The sequence below is a fragment of the Chelonia mydas genome, chromosome 12 (genome assembly GCF_015237465.2).
Source record: "Chelonia mydas isolate rCheMyd1 chromosome 12, rCheMyd1.pri.v2, whole genome shotgun sequence".
Classification (NCBI taxonomy): domain Eukaryota; kingdom Metazoa; phylum Chordata; order Testudines; family Cheloniidae; genus Chelonia; species Chelonia mydas.
Genome location: NC_051252.2, coordinates 37,550,499 through 37,573,313, shown reverse-complemented (window position 1 = coordinate 37,573,313; position 22,815 = coordinate 37,550,499). Strand labels below are relative to the sequence as shown.

General features: G+C 44.3%; 1 protein-coding gene across 3 annotated transcripts in view; it reads right to left on the bottom strand.

Annotated features, from left to right (window-relative positions):
- The window catches only part of ZNF469 (zinc finger protein 469), a 195,200-nt gene that overhangs the window by 101,214 nt on the left and 71,171 nt on the right, over positions 1–22,815 (bottom strand). For all 3 annotated transcript variants that reach the window (XM_043526273.1, XM_043526272.1, XM_043526274.1), the window contains exon 2: positions 3,423–3,532. The gene's annotated coding sequence lies outside the window, so the exon portion shown is untranslated. The remainder of the gene's footprint in view (positions 1–3,422; positions 3,533–22,815) is intronic.

The window sequence follows — 22,815 nt, the reverse complement described above, 5'->3', positions numbered from 1 at the left end:
TTTACACTGCTGTAAATCAGGAGTAACTCCATTGGTTTATACTTTATTTACATCCACATATCTAACATTCAATCTGGGTTCCAGATTTATTAAAAAAAAAAAAAAAAAAAAAAAAAGCTAGATGCAAGTCTGAGACGTCTTCTGCAGAATGAATACCCACCAGCCAAATTGAATATATACATAGGACCTGATTCTTGCTTACATTAAGGTCCCTTTACACCACTCTGGCAATGTAAGAAACTTTAAATTATATTTAAGTTACATTTGCATCCTTTTAAAGGCCGCTTTACACTGCAAAAATGGTGTAAAGTATCCATGGGGTAAATGTGAATCAAGCCAGCTCCAACTGGATGCGCTAACCTTCTGTGCAGAAAACTTTGGGCCTAATTCTCATTTATTTGCAGTGTAAGAGGGCCTTAAAGTAAATATAATTTGCACTCATATTAAGGTTCCCTTATACTGTCAAAGCGGTGTAACGGGGCTCTAGTGTAAATGAGAAATCGGCCTTTTCATTTTGGTGGCATCTTTTGGGTTGTTTAAAAATAAATCTCTTAACCTAATCATGCTGCTTCGCCCAAATGCAAACATCAGCTCTCTTGAGGGGCAGCAGCATTAGGCCTTGTCAGGACTTGCATGGAAGGACAAACCAGGCACTGCAGGAAGAAATATTGGTGATCCAACTGAGTCAATACTAATCCAACGTCCCACCCTGGTGGTACCTTCTTTGGATAGAACACAGAACTGAAGTTCTGGCTACTCGGATTATTAAAAACCCCAGGTCACTTTTCATACATGTAGAGATGTTAACCCCAGTGTTCTGGCCAAATTACACTTTAGAAAACTCCGTTCTGCCTACGAGCATTCCCCCTGCAACTGCAAATGGTTAAGGTGTCCTCCTCCACTCCTTGTCCCAGCCTGTTGTGCAGCTGTCATGGTCCACCCCAGGTGTGACTTCGTTTTTAGGGTGGGAAAAGTGACCCCTGTCTACGCTGTTTGTAGACTGCTTTATGATCCTTTGTAGGAAAGGGACTACAATCATATCATATATTATCACTGGGCAAAAACTTACATCCTTAGTGTTTACTCATTCCAGACTCCCATTGAAGGGCATGGGAGTTTTTGCATGAGTCAGAATGTTAATATTTGACCCACTGATATTATTAACAACAGTGGCAGTGATAATAAAATTAAGGGATTATGATTGTTGTTATTATTGGTTTTGGAAAATTCACCCATGCCCCGTACCGTCCGGTGCCCATCTGCCATGTATTCAGGACCTGGACAGGTATGCTACTGACACCTACAACAGACGAGGCGTGTTCTTCTCAAAGGGCTTCAGCCGCCAACAGCCTGATGCCGGGCAGCATTGGTGTTTGAATTCTACGTGACTAGGGAATAGTTTCTGAAGCTGTCCAGCCTCTAAGGAGTTAAGTAGCACAGAGTGACTCAGATTCCTCAACCAAACACTCAAAAGTTGCTGTATAACCAGACTTGGCACTTTGAGACAGCTCCACAAATCCAGAGTCTAAAACGCGCTGTCTTCCGTTTGTCAAAAGAAGGCAAGTCCCAGTTAATTGAGGAAACAGAACCCTTCCCTCAACCCCCCTCAAGGCTGCTGCTTATTTTTTCAGAGTGAACATTGTGCAAAGAAAGTAAAATTTAATTCGGTGATTCTCCCTCCACCCCAGCCCCAAGCTGGTGCCTGCTTTTAACTCCATCAGTTCACGAACCCGGGAATCACGTCACAGCTGTTCAAGCAAACACAGCAGACTTGCGCCTGACACAAGATGCGCAGCGCCCACCTTTCTCAAAAAATCCTGGTTTATTTCAGCGGTACGGCAGAGATCCATGATCTGTCACCCCACCAGTCTAAGCTGGATGCCAATTATAATAGGACGCACTGTACTGAGGAAATGCCTATCTGGCATTGTACATTATTTCTTACACAATTCATCATATGGAGACACCACACAGAGAAAGGGGGGGGCGGGATGGGAAGGAGCCAAAATAAAATGGTAACGGAAAAATAAAAAACCTCTCCACTTCTTCACTCCTCCAAATATATGCGAGATCCTCTCCCTCCCTCTCGTCTGTACCTTGCTGCAGAAGAAAAAGCTTCCAAAATGTGCAGTAGGTTTTTTTTAAAAACTCACTCTAACTAGTGCACACGATTCAAAGGAAATATAGGAAACCACAATTCTCAGCTCTCCATAAGAGGCAAATGGAAAGTCACTTAAAGTGACTCCTGTCTTAAAGTGGCAGGATCCATTTTCTTTGTTATGAGCGAAAAAGGAAAACTAAACCAAACCAAACCGTGCAAACCCCAGTAGAATGCAGTTCATCTGCACAGCTGCGAAGGTGCAACTGGTTTGTGCAATGAGAGGTGCCATTGTGAGCCATTTTCTTGTACTATCCTAGCAAGTCCAGGTGTCTTCTACACGCTGAGTAGCTGAGCCAGGAGACACTGACAGAGTCCCCAGAGGGTTGCATTCTGCAAAGGAAAAGCCAGCTGGGGATGGGGTTGCTTCACAGGCCAGGTATTAGTGACACAATGCATGGGTGATTCCTAAAACGTTGCAAGTGCACACTAAACTGTCCCTAGTAGTAGCCAGCAGGGGAATGCAGTTTCGTAAGTGCACTCCAGACATAGCAGGCGAGAGGAAAGGGGCTAAATTTTTTTTTAAAAAAACCAACCAAGGAAGAACTCACATCAAAGGCAACTTCTCTGTACAGCAGATGAGCAGATCTATCTTCACATCCTTTTTTAAAAAAAATACCAGATGAACTCGGGGGGGGAAATAACGGTATTAACTCCTTGTCTCTCAGAGACACGGGGACTATCACACACCAGGGGAAAGAAAAATCAGAGCATTTTCTTGATGCAAGCAGTTTTGAGTTTACAAAAGGCAGCAGAGCAATGACAGCAGAAGCCAAGCCGTGTTTATCTTAGGGGTTCCCGTGACTAATACCAAACCCGCGGAAGCATGACCACATCGACATCTAATAAAAAAAAAGGGGGGGGGGTAGGGAGAAGGAATTTTTAGCTGTAAAAATAAAAGGCCATTATTGAAAAAAAGCTCTGGGATGACACAAATAGCTGAAATACCTCAGAGCAGAGAAGCATCGTTTTTAATGCTTGCAATTGTGACACTGAATGAAAACAGGGAAGAGGGAAAAACAAAGTTAAGTTAAAGGTACTTTTCAGTGCAATGCAGGACCCCGTAGCAAAGCAGATTACTAAAGAAAACAAAAACCCTCGGAAATAACTCAAGCACATGCTGGGAGCCGAGGTATTAAAAAACCCAGAACACTGACATGTGGCAAATAGCACATTTCCCCCCTCCTCGTCTACAGGCCAAACACAAATAATATTCACATTCCATCAGTGAACAACCCTAAATGACAAAAGGGTGTTTACTTACCTCATTATAAATCTGAGGGATGGAAGGGCTGCGTTCTCCTGTGTGGCGTTTCAATGGAAAAGGAAGGGAATTAAGAGCTGCAGTCTAGCCCTGTGCAGTTCCTCAGTAATCTGTGGATAAAAAGAGAAGTCTTCATTACTGACCACAGGCACGGAGACTTGCAGCGCACGCCCCCTCGAAGCTGCACCAGCCAGTAGCACACAGAAGTTAGTCTACAGGCGCAGGAGACAAGCTGAGCAGAGACCATAGTGATTTATCTGCACCTCTGGTGGAAAGAAAAAGAGGGGAAAAAAAGGAAAAAACTCAGCTCAAAATATAGCAAAGGGGGAAAAGTAGGGCCATAGCATTGGTAGGATGACAGGCCTGGGTGCATGCCAAATCCCGAAGGGAAAAACCCCCACCACACGCCTTTAATCAAAACTTAGCCAAGACCTTAATTAAAAAAGCTCCTACAAAATATCAGATAATAGACTGCATTTTCAGGCCTTTTTGAAAAACAATCTCAGATGGCAACATTTCTAAACTCCTGCCAGAGAAGGGAAAGCTGCCAATTTTAGGTTACAGTATCAAAGACACATATCCTCTGCACCCCAATCTCAGTTACACCAGTGTACACCCAGAGTCACGCTCTTGGCATCAGTGGGATTATTCCTGATTTACACCAGTGTAACAGAGTGGAATCAGGCCCTATCTCCAGCGACTTCAGTGCAGCTGCTCTGGATTTACACTGGTGTCATGAGAGCAGAATCAGGCTCTATTTGCATTGACTTCACTGCATCTGCTCCTGATTTACACTGGCATAACTGAGAGCAGAAACAGGCTTTACTTGCACTGACTTCACTGCAGCTGCTCCTGATTTACACCAGTGTAACTAAAAGAAGAATGCTGCCCCTTGGTGCGTCTTGTTTCAACAATACTCTCCTCGTAATTTTTAACGATTATAAGGTAAAAAGGATTGTCCCCACATTCTCTGTTGGGAGAAGCAGTTAGAGCACTTGAAACCCCATGTGAAGCCAATCTGGATTTCCACAGCATAAAGACCAAATTCCTTTTCAAATTAGGCTTATTATGTATGTAGCTCCATAAATGTAGGGAATTATTTGTCATCTAATCTTGACAATCAAGTGGAATTTCAATAAAAGTCTTAGGCTGGACACCATCCAAACTGATTCTGATACAGTAATATTTATAAGTGCATATGGTTAGACTGTGTATGGGAACAACTACAAAATGATTTTGAGAAGATGGCCTGGGGATCAACAGATTGGAGTACTGGGTCTAAAACGACTTTTGGCTTTGATGGTAATAAAACGCATGTGGTTTTGACGTAAGCCTCAAAAGCAACCAAACATTTCTCAGTTGTATTGTCATTGCTATATACTACAGAGAATCTGTGTCATATTTTGTACTATTGTCTTATATAACGTGGACAACCCGCATCATGTGCTCCTTTACAGTTCCCGACACAAAGATAAAGATTCTCTCTCGTTCCAGATCTGTATACTACGGAGAAGCAGTATATAATAATACTCACTAGTTTGCACTACTGTAGTGACTTTCCTTTAAAGGATCTCAAAGTGCAACACAAACCTATTCTGATGAGAAACAGAAACTAAAGTTTCGAAAAATGTTGTAATCTCCCTCTTCTCCCACTTCCCCGTTTTCCAGCCCGATCTAATGAGCACTATTACGTTATGCCCACTTTATAGGTGGATCACCAGAAACACAGCAAGATGAAGTGGCATGCCAAGGTCACACAGCAAATCAGAGTGGGAACAGTACCCAAGTGTCCTGCTCACAGCTCAAGACAACTACCACCTTTACACGCCACAGCCTCATCCCAGGAAACTTCTGCATAGGCCTAATTGTAAGTATGTGAGTAGTCCCTGAAAGTCAAGCATGTACATAAGTCTCTGCAGGCTCAGGGATTATAGTTCAGTAGTATATATGACAGGAAAACTATATAATCCCCTCTCCTTTATAGACCTCTATACCATGGAGAACACATTCAATGCATCACCTTGGCAGTATGTCACATATTCTCTAGAGAACACCACTAGCATGCTTGTCTTAACAACTGTTTTGCAAAATTTAGAAAGGACCTATGTTTTTAAAACAAACACAGACACAATAGCATGCCCACATAGTGTGTATGCACAGTGCCCATGTGTTAACATGCACAAAGACATACACATACAGTGAGAAGTAAAATGAAGGCAGGGTCACCTGCTTTCGGCAAAATTGGTGTAAGTCCACAGTAAACTTCATTGAAGCCAATAAATTTAGGCTGGTGTGAGATGAAACTTTTAGCCCATGTATTGTGCTTTGTTGGAAAAGCAGACCAACAGTAAAACAATGAATATTATAATACAGGCTGTATTCATATAATTGTTTTGCATCCACTTACATGAAAACATTTGTCATTGTTACAGAGAGAGATTCTAGTCCCACACAATAAAAGGACATTTTCCTTTCAAAGTTCTCTGCTTTTGCCTTGGTCAAGACATTTCTCATGTGACATAAATCAAAGCCAGGTGCATCTCTTTGCATTCAATGTTTTGCTAATAAACACAGCTGAAAATATATGGCTGTATTAAAATAAAATCCATCCCATTCGCTTTAAGATGCATGACTAATGATCACTTCACTTGCAGGTGGTATTGATTTCCATCTGGAACTAAACCTGTTTAAGGTATTAGATATTAACAATGAAGAATCCTGTTCTATCACACTTTGAATTGATTCCATGACACCCAGCACACATTTGCTTGTTTTTACTGGGCACTGCAGACTGCAGGCTAACATACTGCTCCATGGGCTACGATAGCGAAAATTTTGCTCGCTGCACTCACATTTACCTATATGCCTGGTGTCTGGCAATTGCAGATGGAGCAGTCACATGGAATGCTGCTCAAACAGCCACTGTGCACAGAGATGTCCCATTCTGCACTCAGATGTTTGTGCCAGCTGATTGAATATTCATTTGTTCCTGATTTCCTTTCACTTCTGCCAGATGCTCACACAGAAGTGAAGGCTGGCAAGCTGGGTGCCTGTTGACTCAAAGACCTGATGATATTTACTTGCCACTTGGAGGAGGACAGCAGAGGTCATTCCTAGGAAACCAGTGGCCATTACTGAGATGGGGGAGAAAAAAGTGATCATGTGAGTTCCCTCACTGCATTGTCAGAAAGACTATGGCCACCATGTTTTTTACGGATTGTCCCAAATCGATACCCCGGATCCAAAGACTCAGTCTTTGGGGAGATTTCCCAGCTCTGATTTTTGTAAATTTCCCCTAGGCTCAAAGTGAGACAAACCCAGCTCTCATCCCAAATGGTGGGGTTGTCAAAACCCAACTCCAGCTCAGGACCCACATTCTGCTCCTCGGGTCCATCTTTAGGACTCAGCATCAGGGCCAAACATTCAAAAACAGACTCCAAAATTGCACCTGGAAGTGTCGCAAACACAAACCCCACCTTTGCGCTAGTGATGTGGCAGAACCAAACCTCAGCCCTGAACATCCCACATTTGGGGAACGTTTGGATCCCGATCCAAACTCCTCAGCTGGGACCCATCTCTGATTTGGACATAGCCAAGGTGTCTGGAGCATGCAGGTTGGGTAAGCAGCTGTCTGCCCAGTGAGAAGGTCCAAAGGAAGGTTCTTGGAGGCCATTGTACAAATCTGTCTGTAACAGGGTGGCTTGCCCCTTAAGGACTGCAGGGCCTGGGGCTAATCACCCCAGATTACTGAATGAGTCACAGCCAAGACAGATCATCTGATTCCACTCTAAGAAGCAGCAGGAAGCTGCAAGGAGAGGGGCAGTGTAGGAAACTGCAGAGTGTGAGAAAGGTGCCTGCAGAGAAGACCCTGATAGAAGGAGAGTTTGGAGGCCAGAGCCCAATGTGGGAAATCCTGCCTGTTTTTGGGCCTGGAGCTCAGAGCCAGAAGGCTGAGCTCCAGCGAGGAAGACCTGGGAGGACTGGCTGTGAGAACAGACTGACGGAAGAAAGAGCTCTAGTTGTCAGAGAAGATGTCACAGTATGAACTTTTGTATTAGGGTGACGGACTTTATTTTGGGACCTGAGGACTGTTTTGAACCTTTTATTAAACCTACCCCAGGCAAAGGTGGTGTTAACCCAGGGAGAAGTCTGTGTGCAAGTTCTTAAGGGGCCCTGAAGAGGGGGAAACAGAGTCAGGGTTCCACAGAGAAATCTCTGGCCACAAGGGGGTGCTCAAAAGGCAGCTGACCCTATTACAATATTCTCAGAACTCTTAAGGTCAGTGTACCCAATGTTACCAGCACTTGGCTTTCAATTGTTCCTTGCTTCAGACACAAACATCCACAGTCCAAGTAACTACAACCTATAAATCAGAGATGAGGACAACAAATACTTCCAACCATTGACCCTATATCCACCCATAAGTCCAGTATTTCCATATTTGCCCAGTGATGCAGGATAGTCTGCTACATAGTCATTTGAAATTCTGGCACACCCACATGGACTAACTGCACTGCTGTACAGCATCATACCTCTAGCTTGCGGGCAGTCATTTCAATCAATCAACAAGGAACGGGTTACCTGGGCCACAGGGTGTCCCATTCACCCAAAGGAAAGAGCAAATTAAAATGGCAGAGGTTTCTTCCATGGCATTTCAAGTCAGACAGGAACTCTCAGATGGACATTTAAATACTAAATACATTTATTATTGAAAACACATTTACATGGCAACATTCATTTACCACAGTGCTTAACACAGAGAGAGAAGGCACTGACCGCCTCCAGATCAGCTTTTAGTCTATGGGAGACAAGACCAACACAAGAGACAGGGCAAGATGAGGAAAGGGTGAGTGTGGGGATTACTAATGAGGAGAAGGCTAGAGGGTCTGAAGGAGTGGAGAAGTGTCAGTCGAGATCTGAAGCAGCTAACAAATAACACTCTCTTTTGATGCCAGAAGGTGTTCCCTGTATCCCTGCCAGAGCCTTGACAACATCTCAATTTCCCCATCACCTGTATGGTCACCATCTTTCCAGCCCTCACCTCAGCACCTCCACTGTCACTCTTCGATCCCTGAGCTGTGATTTTCCATGTACAGTGGGCAGCCGTGTATTTTCAGTCAAAGGGATATTTTAGATGAAGGTAAATGACAAAACAAGAAAGAACAAAAGTAACTTGTCCCTGAGATAGAGAGAGTACTGTGTGCGTGTCTCTCTCCTTCGTAACATGCTGCATTTTTTCTCCCACACAAAGTAGCTGGCAGGCAGACTCCTGAGAAATTTTAAAGCGCAGTGCAGAAAATAAAGGTGCAATATGTTTGTGGACATTTTAGTTGAAAATTTTGAGCCTTTTTTGGACCGGCTCCAGGAAATAAAATTGAAGAGCAGATAAAAGAGGCGACAAGTTGGTGGAAGAAAGAAAAGAAAAAGGAAACAAGACTGAACTGATATGCTGATTCCTTCTGGATGGCTACCGTCAGGGATCCGCTAAGGCTTCTCATTTTCTTGGTCTTTCTTCTCCAAGTAAACTGACAAACGCCAACCCTTTCCTACCCCCACCCAACTGGGGGTTTCTTAGAAATTCATTTTCTGAATCTGGCCCAATCTAGCTCTGGGAAAGGCACGATGTTCAGCCTGAATCCAAAAGAACAGCTACACCAGCTGAAATATAATTCCACCGAGACGTACCAGACTAACACTCGTCCTAAATCTGCAATAGCTTTTCTTCTATTCCATCTCCCTTTAACAAAGGCTACCGCTTGCGTGCTACAAATAGGAAGAAAAGACCCACTCTGTGTTGCACATTCAGACAGACGGACACGCGTGTATATTGTGAAGGCTTATCCACAGGCACACACGCATGTAGGTACAGTTACACTCAAAACACACCTACAGTCCCATACACACCCAATACAGTAATACACTCATGCACAAACTCAAATGCGCGCACATACACACACATGCTGTTTTCATATATTGTATACAGCCTCATGCAGACAGACACACAAACGTATAAGCCCAAAATGTTCCAAAGTGGCCACTAACTTAAGGGGCCTCAGTTTCAGGGGTGTCTGTCTTGAGGCACCTTGGATGTAATTTTCAGAAAGTGCTGAGCACCCACAACTCCGTTAGAAGCCAACGGGCTCTGTGAGTGCTCAACATGGGCCAGTGGATCGAGCGCTAATCTGGACTAGGGGGTTCTGTTCCTGGCTTTGCCACCCGGCTGCTGGGTGACCTTGGGCAAGTGCCGTCTCTTCAGTTTCCCCATCTGTAAAATGGGGATAATGATACTGACCTCCTTTATAAAGCACGTTAAGATCTAGGGATGAAAAACACGAGATACGAGCTAGGCCTGATTATACACACACCTGTACCCCTCCCTAGCACTTTCAAGCAGCCATTTATCTGACACTTAAGTTGCGAACAACAGGCCCGCCAGAGCTAGGATTGCCAACAGTCCCTTGTTACAAGGGAGGTCCCTTATTTTTCCATCTCTGTACAATAAGATCAGGAGTTGCTGAGTGGTGCCAAAAGCAGCAAGAAATACCCGTGGCGAATGTAGGTGAGTGCTGCTTATTAATTATTACATAAATAATAATAATAATATCAGGAGGAGAGGTGGGCGGGCATGCTAGGAAAACAGTCCCTTATTTTTGAAATACAATGTTGGCAACCTAATCAGAGGCCGCACTGTCACTATAAATAACACATTCCAATTTCAATCTGTTTTATACTCCTATTTCTTTTAAAAAAAAAAAAACCTGCCTGAGATTAGGATTTAGGCTTTCCAGCCCCCCCTAGACCTTATGGGAAACTGCAGGACAGTGACAGGGCAGCTATTTGTACAGTCCTTAGGCTAACAAGATGTAGCATCCCTCACCAGCCTCTCACAGACATTCAGTATGGGAATCCTGTTAATGAAAGGAAAACAGAGCAAGGCGGAGAAGCGGAGGCCCAGGGTGTGGTAATTCAAGAAGGCAGGACTGGAGTCATGAATGAATCCTTTCACTGTGGTCCAGGGAAAGCCAGTGGCACAGAGGGTTGAGGAATTCAAGAGTTCCGTACACCAACACAAGCAGCGGAATACATTAACAGGAATACGGAGACATGACTTTCCTTTAATTAGCAGTGTTGTTGTTGCCGTGTCGGTCCCAGGATATTAGAAAGCCAAGGCGGGCGAGGGAGCATCTTTTACTGGACCAACTTCTGTCGGTGAGAGAGACACGTTTTTGAGCTCTCCAGAAGACGAGTGCTGTGTGAGCTCGAAAGCTTGTCCAGCAAAAGGTATCACCCCACCCGCCTTGTCTCTTTAATTAGCCGACAGGGGTGAAGGTGGAAGAGGTGCGCTGAACAGGGAGAATGCCACGTCTGGCGGCTAATCGCACAGACCGGCAGTTACAAAGAAAAGAGGAAGAAAAAATATATCTCTATCCGCAGTAAAAGAGTCCCGCTTCCCAAACTGTAAATCGCTGTCTTTATTTTTTCCTGTAATTATGTCTCTAAGGGATAACTAAAATTTACATTTTTGCAGGACCTGTATAGTTTATTCAGAGGCCTGTTTAGTGCAAGGCTCAGCTAATAAATAGACTTATTGATACTTGCGCTTATACATTATACTAAATACACATTCAGACAACTGGCCTATTTTACACCAAACTATATTGTGAACAAATTATTCTCTTTTCCAGCACGGTGCGGGCACACACAGACACACACTATATATACACACACTCTCCAACCCCCAGCTGAGCTATGAATGGCTGTAGTGTACAGAATTACTTTATACTAACGGCTTTCAAAACACTCAGAGAGAAAAAAAAAGTCCAAAGATTCCTTCAGACTCTCTCTCTGTCCAAGTTTATTTCACCTTTCTCCCCTCACGTTCCTGTCCAAAAAAATAAAAAGAAGAGGAAATTATTCCTTAATACTCCGGTACAAAAATAAGTTAACCTTTCTCTCCTTTGTCTTCCCATTGCAGCCAGAACAAACTTCTCTTTCCTGCCTCTCATTAGGGGATAATGCTCCAATGAAATATTTACCCCTCCTGCTCCTAATTTGTTTGAAATGATTTACACAAATATTCTCTAGAAATTTATTTCCAGCATCAGCAGTGCTTTAACCTGTAGGCCCAGGGTTCGAATCCTGTCTAGGTTCGGAATAGTCATAATTTTTTACCGTATAAGGGTTGCGCTGTGGCTTATATGGAACGAGTCCAATACCAAACCAGGAGTCCACGTTAAAAAAAAACACCACTAGGCAAATCCTCGGGCTTTATTCACCTCCACGGGCTAGATGACAACCGCGGAGCAGAGCAAAAGTTACAGGTGACTTCTGTCAGGTGCAACCCCCAGCCAACAGAATTCCTGCAGTTGGTGGCTCGGTGCACAGCCCAGGGCAGTCTCCCCTCGGATGGGGAGGAGGTGTGAGGTAGGTTAGATAGCTGGGAAACAAAGGGCTGAATGGGCTACACAGCGTGAACTGCTCCAATCAGGTAAGGCGCACTGGCCGAGCAGCGTGAGGGAAGCTGGCATAGCTGCTGCCTATGCTGCACCCGTGTGTGGGATCGTATTTATTTATTTGGGTTTCTTTATAACTGTACCTTCCAACACTCTAGGCACAGAGTGAACAGGGGGTAAATAGAGGCCATCAGTCACCAGGGCCAAGTGATCTCACTGCAGAGCTCAAACAGCAATTCTGGGAGTAGAAAGTGAACTCTGATTGGGATATGTGGTCCAGCCGCCTTGAAATGCTGCAATATGGAGTCTGAATCAGAGCCATCTGCATTTGGATTGATGCTACACCACTATAAGAGGAAAGGCAGGGCACGGGCAATGGTGTTGCCATAGGTCAACACAGCCAGTTAGCCACTATCTGTGTCGATGTGCATGCAAACCCTTTTTAGGCTTCAGGGAAGATGAGATGTAGAGGAGCCCCATCCTGGCCCCATTTGTACACAGCACTGAACAATCCAGTACTTTGGGCCCATGTGGTACCCTCCACTCAGCATAGGCCCAGTCCATGTATAACAGTCAGGAAAGATGGGAAGCACTAGACTAAGGTGCATGATCAGAGCTGGGACCAGGTTCTAGCCAGCCCTATTAGTCCCTCACTTTTATGACCACTTAATCCATTCACAAATGCAATGAAAAAAGAGCGCCTATAAAATTTATTAGAGGTGGAACCCAACCCAAATACCCCCAAACGCAGAGGAAGTGCTGATCTGGTTCCAGGTCTCTTGGCTGACTCCCTAGCTCTGCAACAGACCAAAGCAAAACCCAAGATGTGACCTCTCCCTTTCCCCTTCCAACCCAAACACTGGGGGGGGCGGGGGGGGGGGGGGGCTCAGATCCCCATCAGGAACTGCTAATGGCTCCATCTACATCATGGCTTTGAGCAGCCTGGACTTAGAGAGTTTGGAACAGGAGTAGGACTTGAACTTGGAAATGCAAGGCAGGCAGAACACAAACTAGGCAGAAGGGTGACCCCAAAACACCCACCCTGGGAGGGCACCTGATTGGGTCCAGGAAATCAGGAATGAGCCCTTTTTGCTTTCTACCTCTTTTTTTCCATCAGGACTTGTTCTGAATCTTTGTAAGGGGTATTTTTTAGTGAGTTGCTTCAGGCAATAACTCAGATGTCCCATCGCTAGCGATCAGAAAGCCCACCCGTGGAATCAACAAGCTACAGCAGCAAAACCACTGGAGAGTGAAAAGCTTTTCCTGCCGAAAATGCCTATCACTGGGAAGAGGCATTAACTCGCACGTAGGTCTTGCGATAATTTCTGTCACTCATCACTCGCGGCCTCACCCTGGAGCCCCAATATTAGCACCCGGGGTTAAGAGGGCAAACCCGCTGGGTGTCTTAACCTCCAACGATAACAGGCTTATCATGTGTTTAGCTAAAGAGTGAGGGGAGACAAGTCATTCTCTAAAGCCTCCCAAAGCAATCCAGGGTGGAGCTGCTAAGGGAGAAATATCGCTCATTCACACCCAACAGCTAAACGTGCAACTATGGCAAACCTTCGAATGCATAAACACTCCTCTGTGCCTCTGGACTTCCAGCGAGCTGGACACATAGATGGCATTATATTTCGCTGGCCCCAGATCTTGGGCATAATATTTTTTTTAGCAGTGGACTAAATATTTTTAACATATGCAAACATGCATGCCTAAAGCCGCTTACAGAACCCGGGAGCGGTGACGCTGATGGGCATCCAGGGCAGAACAATGTCGGCATTCTGCTTCCCATGCAGCGCGTCCCTGCTGAGACGATGCCCTGGGTGTGCAGCTCGAGAGAAGCGGGGGGTGGGGGGGTTGGAGGGAGGGAGTGGAAGCTTTCAGGCTAATTTTATAACTACGCCAGAATGGAGGAGTCGAAATTTGCTGAATAAGTGGAGCAAAAAATCCAGCAGCAGGCATAAAGATCACTGACAGGTTCAGGGAGGATAGATAGATAGATAGATATTTAAACCAGTGGCTCTCAACCTTCCAGACTACTGTACCCCTTTCAGGAGTCTGATTTGTCTTGTGTACCCCAAGTTTCATCTCACTTTAAAACTACTTGCTTACAAAATCAGACACAGAAATACAGAAGTGTCACAGCCACACTAGGACTGAAAAATGGCTGACTTTCTCATTTGACCATATCATCCTAAAATAAATCAACTGGAATGTAAATATTGTACTTATGTATCAGTGTATAGTGTATAGTGCCGGGTAAACAAGTGATTGTCTGTATGAAATTTTAGTTTGTACTGACTTCCCTGGTGCTTTTTTATGTAAAACTAGGCAAATATCTAGCTGAGCTGATGTACCCCTGAACTATGCGTACCCCTAGGGTACATGTACTCCCAGTTGAGAACAGATCTAAAGAACTTATATGACCCCATTACTGTAGTATCTGATCACCTCACAGTAGTTAATGTTAATTTATCCTTTCAATATCCCTGGGAGGTAGGGACATGCTATTACCTCTATTTTACAGATGGGGAAACTGAGGCACTTGGAGTGGCTTGCCCAAGGTCCCATGGGATAAATACACATGGAGAGTTCTCAGGGAAACAAAATGATCCTAGGTACACAAGAGAACGAGTGACTCGAGGCAGAGGTAGTTGGAGACTGAGCCTTTCACCTTGGCATAACTGTCAGCAATGACTGAAAAGCGTCATAATCTGAGGCATATTTAGCAGTCCTCGTTAAGCAAGCTGGTGATTGCAGTCCATATTCTTAGTGGGCTGGTCTTCTCGTCACAGCTGACACTCTTTGTTGGAATTTTTGTAATAGGGGCTGGGGATCACATGGGCCATCAAAACTGAAATGTCCATTTGCCTCTCCAAGAGATAGTTGAGGCAAAGTGGCTGCACGGCCGCTCTCTAAGCTGGGCCCACGTGGTGGAGAAATGGAAGAGTTATGAGTCTAGTATGAAATGCACTTAAAAAGATCTAACCCTCCTTACTGACCACTTACCTGTAGATATAGGGCCAGGCTTGTACGGATCACAACAGACACCTACATTTTCACATTCAAATACCCACTGTGCATATGCAAATAAGGTACATGCACCAGACAAGTACTCCCAACAATGGATAACTGCACACAGATTGGCCCTGTGCGAATGTACATGCCTAACTTTTAACATCTGACCCATACATAGCAATTGTATCACTTATATGAATTGATTATATACGGGAATTGCAGATGTTTAGAGAGGAGAAATGTTTGAGATTCTCAGCGATAAGGAGCCAGAAATTAGTCTTATAGGTCATCATAAGGAAAAGAGCCAAATGGTCCTTGAGAATATGGTCTGCACAAGCAGACATATTTCTGGGCAACAGCTATGCCAGGAATACAGTGTTATCCAATCTCTCACTAACGCAAATTGATCTACAGCCATCAGAGCAGTGACTTGGTGCCAGTTTTGCCCTATTGCATGTGGCTGAGTGAAATGCTGCTTAGCCATGTGTGACAGATTGGTATCAATGAAACTTTAAGTGCAGTGTTAGAATGATGCACTTGCAGGGATGTTGCCAAGTGAATTAGCGAACAAATGCCAAGGTGCAGGGGGAATAGTAAGGATAATCAAATATGAGACATGAGGTATTAAACTTTTGTTGGTGCCTTCATCCAACCTGCTCCATTCTTGCACGTCAGGTTCCCTTTCACGCTAACATTTGCTTTGCACTTGGCCACTTTGTGTGTGAAATTAACACAGGTGCTGCGTTTTCTTCTGCAGTGAAACACCATGGGGCAGGAGCAGCGCCTTTCTCCCACACTCTGCAATCTTTTCTGTTTACATCTTTCCAACTAACTCAACTTCCTGCCCCTGCTCGTCTCTCCTACAATGAAACTGTCACTTCAGCCATAACAACATGTTTACGCCTGCTCTTGTCTTGACCAGTTTACTGTCTATCCTCAGGTTTGTTGTGACTATTTCCTTGTGGGGGAGAAAAGAAAAAGCCCAGTCATATTCCTCTGCAACTTCTGTGATGGGGTTCAGACACAGAGACCCCCTTGGGACTGTCACCTGATGTGCGGAGACTACCTCTGAGCCCGTTTTCCCTGCCATTTTGGGCTTCCAGAACCTGCCTTGTTGAGCCAGACACGCCAGCCTGCTGCAACACAGACCCAGGGTCTGAACCACACCCTCAAAGCTGCAGACTTAACTGAAAGCAGCTTAAGAAGTGCTCCTGTCTCCAGCACCCAGACACCCAGCTCACAATGAGATCCAATCCCCAAATAAATCCATTTTACTCTGTATAAAGCTTATACAGGGTAAATTCATAAATTGTCCGCCCTCTATAACACTGATAGAGAGATATGCACAGCTGTTTGCTCCCCCAGGTATTAATCACTTATTCTGGGTTAATTAATAAACAAAAGTGATTGTATTAAGTATAAAAAGTAGGATTTAAGTGGTTTCAAGTAATAACAGACAGAACAAATTAAGTTACCAAGCAAAATAAAACAAAACACGCAAGTCTTAGCCTAATACATTAAGAAACTGAATACAGGTAAATCTCACCCTTAGAGATGTTCCAATAAGCTTCTTTCACAGACTAGACTCCTTCCTAGTCTGGGCCCAATCCTTGCCCCTTGCACAGTTCCTGTTAGTTCTAGCTCAGGTGGTAACTAGGGAATTTCTCATGACTGCAGCCCGCTTTGTTCTGTTCCACCCCCTTTTATAGCTTTGGCACAAGGTGGGAATCCTTTGTCTCCCTCTGGGTTCCCCCTCTTCCTTCTAAATGGAAAAGCATGAGGTTAAAGGTGGATTCCAGTTCAGGTGACATGATCACATGTCCTGCGAGACTTCATTACCCACTCGCTGGCACACACGTATACAGGAAGTCTTACAAGTAAACAGAGCCATTTACAACCAATTGTCCTGGTTAATGGAAGCCATCAAGATTCTAAGCAACCATTAGTGGCCCACACTTTCAATAATTACAATAGGACCTCACAGATAGCTTCATATTTCTAGTTTTAGATACAAAAATGATACATACATACAAATAGAATGAACACACTCAGTAGATTATAAGCTTTGTAGTGATATCTTACAAGAGACCTTTTGCATAAAGCATATTCCAGTTACAACATATCCACACTTACAAACATATTTTTATAAAAATATGGAGTGCAACGTCACAACTTCCTTTGCTTTATAAGCTACAGGACCCTAGTTTGCAGAGAGGTCAAGCACCTGCAAATCCCAAAAGAGTCAACTGTTATTAGTGACTAAACCAAAATCTGTTGAAATAAATGGAAAGATTTTCATGGACTACCACGGGCTCTGGATCAGGCCCCAGAGCACTACAGGGATCTGTGGCCTGATTTTTTGTATTTCATAAAAACGTTCCCTGGTGCGCACCATTCTATAGAAAACCATTTGCACACGCAAATGTAGGTCAAATGCAGGCGTACCCTGTTAGAAGAGCTGAGCACCCACAATTCCCATTGAAGGCTCTGGGAGCTGGGGTCACCCAGTCCTCGGAAAGCTGGGCCAGGGCTTTTTAGGAGCTGAGCCCTTGATGTGGGATTAATGGGGGATGTTAAAGGGACAAAAAGCAACCACAGCCAGCACGTTCAGGCCAATCACCAGCAGGTTTCATTACCAACAAACCTGCAGGTGCCTTTTCCTGTGTTGATAGCTAGCAGCATATCTGGATGGAAACAGAAGCTTTTAAGAGGACCAGTGTAGTGTAGTGGGCAAGGCACTGGCATGGGATTCAGGAGAGCTGGGTTCCGTTCCTAGCTGTGCTGGTGATGGTGGGCAATTGCTTTCCGTTCTTGTTTCTCCTCCCACGTCTTGGCTGTTTGACTCTAACCTCTCTGAGGTGGGGACTGTCTCTCACAATGTTTCTAGCACAACAGGGCCCTGATCTTGATTGGGCCTTCTAGGCGCTATCATACCACTTGTAATAAATGTTGATAATAATATTAAATAAGCAGCCATCATAACCCTGCCATATATAATCTGAGATTTCTCAATAGATTGATTAGTCCTTGAGATGTCCCAAAGCCAGAAAGGTGGATTCATTTCTAGGATCCTCAAGTTCAGAATCAGAGTTTCATCTGACTCATGATAAAGAGAGGGATCAGGACTCAACTCTGGGGCTTAAGATCCAGGGTTTTGTTCCTTTAAGTATTTCATGTATCACCAGACTCTAAAGCTCTCTCTCTCTCTGTACACAAGAGAGCATGCACTGCCATGTGTCCCTACTACACACCTCCACGCTATGGCTCTTTTTGAGCTGCAAACCAACACTTATAGTTACTAAGTAGCTGTTTCAAATTTCAACACACCTGCATGTAGCGTAATGCACAGGAAGCTGTAAGGGATGTTACTTTCCACACCAAGAGCCGGATTAAATGCAAGTGCATACATGTATTCCCAGAGTTCATGCCAAACCCCTCTGGACAGTAACACTAGCTCAGTATGATTGACAGCATTACCCAGGGCAGTCCCAGGATCAGAATCACTGGGGTATTGTAGTCCATGATGAGGGTGCACTGATAGAGTTTGTGAAGGCAAGGGGGGAATCTCAAAGCTAGAATTGCAGGGGATATCCAGGGTCAAGGTTAAGAAAAATACACAAGGGCTTCTGGCAGTCCCAAATTAGAATCAGCCGTGGTATTACTCTGGCAGTGACACTGTTAGGTCAAAATCTGGGCCAAAACATATTTTTTGTAATAACAGAGTTTTATAAAACCTAAGGCCAGGTCTGCACTAGAAACTTTTGATGCTATAGCAAAATTGATTAGGGTGGTGACTTTTCTATACCAGCAAAACCCCAAATGTAGATGCAGCTATACTTGTAAAAAAGTGCTTTTGCTGATATAAACGATACTGGCTAAAGCACTTGGCTGCTGGTGTACACTGCGTCTACACTACAGCCTGGATTACCCCTCAGGCTAGCAGAAATATTTGCTTTGCTGTTTGCGTTCTGAATCCAATAAAAACAGTTCTTTAAAACAACCAGACCCTTGCCATTTTTGCAGCTCCAACAATTGCAGCATTGGACCAACGCATTTATTACTCGTATTACCATAGCGCCTAAGAGCTCCGGCCATGGACCAAGACCCCGATTGCACTGGGTGCTGTACAAACACAGAACAAAAAGACAATCCTGCCCCAAACACGCATGAGAAACTGCAAGCGAAACTGACTGTAAGCAGAATGACACTTGATGCTAATGGAAGTGGTAGCACTGACTAGAACCGGGCATACTGTAGTACAGGGTAAGTTTTCTATCTGGGTACTTATAGGGTCCCTGGCTACCCTAGTATCCAAACAAGGACAGATTACTTCTGTTCTGACCTGCTATTCCAGACCAAGCCTCCCCATGCAGCTTGCCAATACATGTCTGTGCTGACCCGCGGTTATATTTTATTTGATTTGGAAATATGTGAAATGTCTGTGAACCCACTTACCCTTGCCAGTGAAAGAAATGCCAGGTGTAGACTGCCAAAGTGGTGCCAGAGGAGCAGCACCCACCAGACTCTTAGCAGCAGACGCCGACGTGAACACACCTTCCTGGAACACATTGCCCTGCTGCCAATGTATGCTGGGGCTTGAACCGCTGCTGTGTAACTCGCATCAGCTCACAGGGAGTACGTGTCCCTGTCTCCCATAGAAACACACTGTTTATCCAAGCCCATTGAGCCTTTTGACCTTGTGGATGTGAATCTTAAGGGCTCAATTTTCCGGATATTTAGATCTAGAAAGATTGTGGTTATGTCAAATTAGGCATCTCGCTGCTCTGTGTGCAAAGGCTACTGCCCGCTTCTAACCCTTTTCCTATTCCTGTGAAGGAAAACAACTGATGCTAAGGAGCATCTGTCGTCAAGGCCACACTGAACTCAGCAGACTGCGTTTCAGTGCCAGGCTTTCAAGCTGCTTGAATGTGTCTGGTCATCTTCTGTGCCATCTGAGCACAACGGGAGCCTTTGCACTTATGCCATCATGCACACAAAGGCCCTGGGATGTATCAGGCTGCCAGCTGGCACTCCAGGAACACAACCTGCCAAGCAGGGAGGCAAGGTACAAATTCCCCCCCTGGCGCCAGCATCGCAGCTGTTGGCACCAAACCTTGGACGGGGAATAGAGATGCAAAGGGCTGGGGCACTAGCGAAGACGAACAGCCTATGCAGCAGTGCGATCACTGGTGCTGTGGTTTGTGAATTGGGTGTCCCATGATCTGGACAAACAGGAGAAATGGTCTGAAGTGAACAGGATGAAATTCAATAAGGACAAAGGCAAAGTCCTCCACTTAGGAAGGAACAATCAGTTGCACACGTACAAAATGGGAAATGGCTGCCTAGGAAGGAGTCTGTGGAAAGGGATCTGGGGGCCACAGTGGACCACAAGCTAAATATGAGTCAACAGTGTAAGGCTGTTGCAAAAAAAGCGAACATCATTCTGGGCTGTATTAGCAGGAGTTTTGTAAGCAAGACAAGAGAAGTAAATCTCCCGCTCTACTCAGGCCTCAACTGGAGTATTGTGTCCAGTTCTGGGCACCACATTTCAGGAAGGATGTGGACAAATCGCAGAGTCCAGAGAAGAGCAACAGAAATGATTAAAGGTCTAGAAAAAATGACCTATGAGGGAAGATTGAAAAAATTGGGTTTGTTAAGTCTAGAAAAGAGAAGACTGAGAGGGGACATGATAACAGTTTTTAAGTATGTAAAAGGTTGTTACAAGGAGGAGGAAAAAATTATTCTCCTTAACCTCTGAGGATAGGACAAGAAGCAATGGGCTTAAATTGCAGCAAGGGAGGTTTAGGTTGGACATTAGGAAAAACTTTCTAACTGTCAGGGTGGTTAAGCGCAGGAATAAATTGCTCAGGGAGGTTGTGGAATCTCCATCATTGGAGATTTTTAAGAGCAGGTTCGACAAACCCCTGTCAGGGATGGTCTAGATAATACTTAGTCCTGCCATGAGTGCAGGGGACTGGACTAGATGACCTCTCGAGGTCCCTTCCAGTCCTATGATCCTATGAGAGGGGGCCTCATGCAGCTACATTGGCCTGTTGCTGACGCTGATGGGAAGGGAATTAACACACACAGATTCCCACATGTGACAAGGAAGAACGGCACCCTTTATGGAGACAGGATTAACGTTTTCTTATTGAGTTCTAGTGAATAAAGCACTGGATGAGGACTAAGCAGATCTGGGAGGGTCTACTCTCAGTTCTGCCACTAGCCTGCTGGGAGACCTTGGGCAAGTCACTTCCCCTCTTTGTACCTCAGTTTTCCCCATCTGTAAACTGGGAATAACAATACTGACTTCCTTTGTGAAGCACTTTGCAAGCTACTGATGAAAAGAGCGAGGTATTATTAGTAAAGAATGATTTTATACCCTGCAGGATACTAACTTGGGTTTTCCACTGGTGACACCAATTCCAATACATTCTTTGAGCCAAATTGCTTATTTGTAGGTTTCCTTTTATTTCATCCACCACGAATAATCAAAGCTTAAGAAAACAACACTAAGAGTATTAGATCTGCAGAACAAACATGTTATCTTATTTGTTTTTACCCATTCATTCTGTTAGCGTATGGCTTCTGCCCAGACCGTAAAGCTAGGCAAGTCAGAGTCATTTTCTACTTATAGTCAATCGAGTTGGTTTATATTCTGAGTTTTTGATGAACATGTCAAGTTTCACCCAAAAATACAGGGGAACATTTTTTCCCCCAATATATTTTTCTATTTCTTGACCAGCTATAGAGTTGATTGGAATTTTTTAATTTTTGTTGAGAATCTGAATTGCAACAACAGCAGGGGAAAACCTCAATGAAAATACACACTTGTTTTTAGCCCATTTTTGACAATTTCTAACAGGCCCCAATCCAGCCACCATGTGCTTAACTTTAAACAAGCATGCAGTCCCATTGATAGCAATGCTATTACTCACATGCTTAAAGTTAAGCATCCACTTAAGTGCTTTGCTGGATTAATGTCAATGACACGGTAAATCGCTGGCTCCAATGCAGTCGTTGAAAGCTGCTGGGTTGGGAATTTCTAATGCTGCAGAGGAATGTTGTACATGTTGTAACATACGGAAGATGTGTCGGTCTGTATTAGACGTGGTAAATGATTTTCACTTTTTACAAAGCTGAAATAGCTGACAGAGCCGCTTACAAACGCTGCTGTACTGACTGCAGTTCAGTCAGAATTCTGCCTGCTCACATGACGAGAAGAAGTTTTTTATACAGTTTTACACAGCGCATACATAAAAAATAAGACCTTGTCCCTCAGCTTACAGACCATTCTTCATGCTAGTGTGCTACCAAGTTCAGCGCCAACATTAATTCCTACCCTGCAGCTAACACAGAGGGGCTATATTCTTATCCAGACCCACAGAGAGGTACGTCTGTAACTCCCCTATGTATTGAGATGAAAGGATACCCCACAATCACTGCTTAATTCCGGATAAGTGTTTTTCCTCAAAATTATGAGAGAGGAAATTCAATATTATTTTAAGACTTGCCTTTGCATAATAACAAACAGTACAAGGAGAACAATTCCGTATTCATATTAAATACAAACAAGCACATTCCAACAATGTCACACTTCTGACTTAAACCCATCCAAGGGAATTCAGCGTTAAGACTCAAACCCGTCCCCAGACAGACGCCAATGTGCCTAGGCACTGGAGCACGCTCGATCTGCTTTCTAAACTCTCTCACTGGAAGAAAAAAATGCAATAGCCTTACTTTGCATAGCATCCTCAGCAGAAACCGCACCCTACAATGCTTTACAGAATCCAATAAATAGATTAAAGAAGAGTTTTTTTTAAAAAGCAATGGAAGAGAAAGAAAGGAAGAAGCGTTGACATAGAAGGAGAAAGGAGGTTTATTTTCTCAAGGTGAGACTGGAAAGTAGATAGCGTTGAGAA